We start from the raw sequence: 4,856 nt of genomic DNA, 5'->3' as shown, positions 1-4,856 counted from the left end.
TATATAGATACATACATACATACATACATACACACACACACACACACACACACACACACACACACACACATATATATATATATACACACGCGCACACACACGCGCACGCGCACGCGCACACACACACACACACACACACACATATATGGCATGGCAAAACAAACAGGTACTCTGCTCTAGGGGAATCCAGCATTGATGACCTGATCATTCACCACCCCAGGGTCCTTCACTAGGAAGGAATGGTCATAATCTCTACTTGTAGGGTAGACCTGGTCAGGTAAAACAGCGAGTCCCTGTACAGGAACATTAGGCAGTAACCTCAGGCCTTGTATTTTTCTCCGCATCCCCTGGTCACAGTGCAGGTAGCAGGAGGCAAAATATACTCACAAAACCATGTGCCGTTGAAAAATCCCGCTTTTAATATGGCACCTGTGGATGTCAGACAAGCTCATATGAATGCACAACTGCCTGGAGATTATGACCATTCCTTCCTTAAACTATCACGTAATACTTTACATTGTTGGATAGTTTGCGAGACTTGTATTCACTGAGTTGCTTCTGCATAGAAGTAATAGAACATACATCCATCTCATTTTTTGAGCTTTAAGTCACATTTAGGATGATAATTCCTGCCTAGGTATCCTCTAAGGCAGAGGTCAGATTATGCCAGAACCAGGTAAATCAGGATTTTACACCTCTCAAATTGTGCCTGGCACCTATTTTGATTGACCCAGCACCTCATTTACGTAGAACAGAAATTGAATATATGAATAATATATAAAAAGTCCAAGATATAATACTTTTGGAGCAACTATCTTTTTATAACAGCATATTAGACTAAAATTAAAATAGTTAAATACAATAAAAACAGGCACTTAGGCTAATTATGTCACAATGTAACCAGTCTAATCAGCGTTGCCAGTCTTGTGTTTGACATGTCAACAGGTTGAAGTCGTACCACTGTAGGATCGAGGCACTAGAAGATAATCAGTTCAGACTGTTGTGTTGGCTGTTGGAACAGTCGTTCAGATGGGTGTCTCTGATAGTGACATAAAAAAAAATGCTGATGAATTTGAACAGGTTTTGCATAATGCTTCACCACAGGGTGCAAGATTAAACAGCTCTGAGGTACTCAATCTGCCTGCTGATCAAATGAAGGACATTGAGAAGCTCAGTAATGACTTTTTCTCAGAATAGCCAGTAAAGCTACCCACAACGTTGATGGTGGACTCAATTATAAGGCCAGGTGAGATAGAATAAATCCACTCTCTTTACTGTAAGCACTCGAAACATACACAGATACAGTCCAGAAAACACAATCCAAGTCCTACAACAGTCCAGGGTCAAAACCTGTTACGTAACAAAACCGGCAAACATACACAGCAAAGGGATCCAAAAGAGGGAGGTCAGAGAGAGAAGTCCAAAGGTTGGTTCACAGGCGCAAACAGATCTAGAAGGACAAGGCAGTAATCGGTGGTCGAAACAATCCGGAGTCACAACAGGACTCACAATAAACAAGAACGCTGGAAAGTCTGCACGGGGGTCAAGAACAATCTGGCAGCTTTCCGGTGGGAGGAAAGCTGCTAATGAAGGGGTGAAAACGGGTGAAACCAATGAGTGCTGATTAGTGTAAAGGGACCTCTAGTGGATTGAGACCAAAACAGGAACTGAGGACAAAATAAAAGTGTGAGACCGGAAACCATCAGGGCCAAAACCTGACACTTTTGCCCATTATTCAGTGATGTCCCTTATCAGACCACAGTCCTTAGCCATGATGTGGAGCTCAAGAATCACACACCCATAAAGAAACTGGCATATAGAATAAATCCAACAAAAACAGAGATCATGAAACATGCAGTGGCATATCTTCTAGAGCATGGGTTTGCTAAACCATGTGCAAGTCCCTGGAGCTCTCCATGCTTGCCAGATTGGAGTCCTAGATTTTGTACAGACTTCCAAAAGGTGAATACAATAACCATTCCTGATGCACATCCCCTGCCACTAATTGAAGACAGTTTTGATTAAATTAGTTAATCTCTTTTTGTCACTAAACTAGATATGCTAAAAGGATATTGGCAGGTTCCCCTTTCACCACACGTCTTTAAAACTTTGGTCTGTGTGACTCCCAACCACTTTGCACAGTATACTGTAATGCCATTTGGAATGTGTAACACTCCTGCCACTTTTCAAAGACTCAGACTTAATCCTCGGTGATGTCTCAAACTGCAAAGCATATCTGGATGACAGTGTGATCTTTAGCCTTGACTGGACCTTTCATCTCTACACTGAGAGGTTTTCACACAGCTGTCTGATGCCTTCCTGACTCTGAATTTGACAAAGTGTGAGTCTGGGAGAGTTACTGTCCATTATTTTGGCAAGCAAGTTGGGCAGGGTCAAGTGTGGCCCTTGGATGCCAAGATTGCTGTGATGGCTGCTTTTCTAGTTCAAACAACCTGACAAGAGGTACAAAGATTACTGGGCATGATCATGTATTATTGCAGTTTCTGCAAAAACTTTTTGTACTGAAATACTGGCTCTGCTTTTTGCTTTTTAGCATTTTGATGTTTTTGATGTGGGAGGTAGTGTGTCCTCAGTTGTGGTCTACACAGACCACAATCCACTAGTTTTCCTGTCTAGGATGTATAACCAGAACCAGCACCTTACTGTATATGTTGGTCCCTTAATGTACTGTACAAAATTATAACTTGCACAAAATTATAACTTAGACATTCAACACAATGTGCCTGTTTTTCTGCATGCCTCCTGTTTTTTTAATTTTTTTTTTCTGTCTCCTGTACCCCTAGAAAATATGTTCCTTCCTTGGCTAGTTTCAGCAGTGGATTCACCCCAGCTTCAGCCACCACCTGCTATGGGCTAAGCATATGTCTGCTGATTGGTCCTTTTCTGTGACTGGCTGTTCAATAGGATCTACTGCCCTACATGATCCACATGATCACTTTAAAAGACCTGTTGTCTGGGCTGCAGCTGTTCTTCTGTTTTTCTTGTAGTGCAAGACTATTGTGAAACTGCTTTTTAGTAACTGTACTTTTGGTAAGAATAGGGTACCTCTTACATTTGCACTTAGGTTGACTTCTGTTAAACACACTAGGTTAGAGGTGAATGCCACCCTCTGTGTTTTTGTTTGGGGCCTAGCTAGAGTAGTTAGTTTTCTTTCCCCTCTTCATTTTGTTTTTAGTTTAGTGTTCTCAAAATGCCTTTTCTTTGGTTCCTAAGATATGGAACCTCACTGGCACAATATTGTACTGTGTAGGACTAAACCAGTCCTGCATGTTCTTTTATGAAGAATGCTCAAAGACAAATCTGTCCTTTAAGATATTTATTACAATATTCAAGAAAAGCAATACAGAGCTCTGGGTTCCGTCTCTATCTGAAGCCCGTCACAGAAGTATAGTTCACAGCCTCTTTCAGGAAGCGGAACCGCGAGTCTCCTCTCCACAGAGAATTTATAATACAGTCATGCAAATGACGGTAGATCTGACATCATCCGTGCTGTCCTTCATCCTCGTTCCTTGGTTGGTTTGTTGACCTCGTTCTGACCCCTCATTTGATGATCTTGTCGCCAGGCAGATTTTGATCTGTGAAATTCTGAGAACAACATCCTGACCTTTCAGTGCCCTAAGCACATAGACAGTTTTTAGGGACAGCACCTCGAGCGTTGCTATGCAACCTGGCCCAGTTCCTGTTTGTGGTTTCCTGTCTGATTCTTACAGCCCACACATGTCCCTCACACTCTTCTTAAAGACAAGTGAACTGGTTAAAACAAAAGTAAATCATACAATATGATACTAAAATAAACATGTAGATATATTTGCTACTGCAGATTATAATGTCCATCATAAAACTTCATATGTTAATAAAGGTTAAAAAATCCACTCACATCCCTTATTGCAGACAGGCCAGTCATCTCAGTCTGTATCTGCACAACTTCCTGTTGTTCTGAGTCTCTGCCCTTTATCACATACTCAGACAGTATTTCTAGTGCACAGTTCAAGTCATTACAAAGGTCAAAAAGATTAAACAAACAATCTTTTAAGCAGTTTTGCAAATACATAACATAGCACTATATTATTTTATCAAGAATTTCTTTCTACAACTGTCACAACACTGTGAATAGATGCACTGGTTCACCATACTGCAATCCCCTTCTCTCTTGTCCTGTATTAATAATGTGTCCTTGTGAAGACTGACAGAGAGACAGCTGTTCTGACAACACTGAATATGACTCACATCTCGCTTTCAGAGGTGAATTCCTAATAAATCCCACTGTCCACTAGCTATTTACAAGACTGACTAAGAGCTGCAATTCATCAGTGCCAATATCTTTCACTGGGTTATTGGAGCGAGGTGTAATGTTTTTTCCCCTAACAGCTTTAGATTTTTTCTTGAATATGAAATCAACTGAACACTACATGCTTGATCTGTTCCACCCCTAATATATATTATGTATTTTTTTAAAATATGCCTTTGCATGTATTTCTTCTTCTTCTTTCGGCTGTTCCTATTAGGGGTCGCCGCAGCGAATCATCTGTTTCCACCTAACTTTATCCTCAGCATCCTCTACTCTCACCCCAGTTAACTTCATGTCCTCTTTTAGCACATCCACATATCTCCTCTTTGGCCTTCCTCTTGACCTCTTGCCTGGCAGCTCTATCTCCAACATCCTTCTACCAGTATAACCACTATCCCTCCTCTGCACATGTCCAAACCATCTCAATCTGGCCTCTCTGACCTTGTCCCCAAAACAGCCGACCTGAGCTGTCCCTCTGATGTGCTCATTCCTAATCCTGTCCATCCTGGTCACTCCTAAACAGAACCTCAACATCCTCATCTCTGCT

Source organism: Monopterus albus, unplaced genomic scaffold (genome assembly GCF_001952655.1).
Source record: "Monopterus albus unplaced genomic scaffold, M_albus_1.0 scaffold409.1, whole genome shotgun sequence".
In the NCBI taxonomy this organism is placed as follows: domain Eukaryota; kingdom Metazoa; phylum Chordata; class Actinopteri; order Synbranchiformes; family Synbranchidae; genus Monopterus; species Monopterus albus.
Note: the sequence above shows the minus strand (reverse complement) of the source record.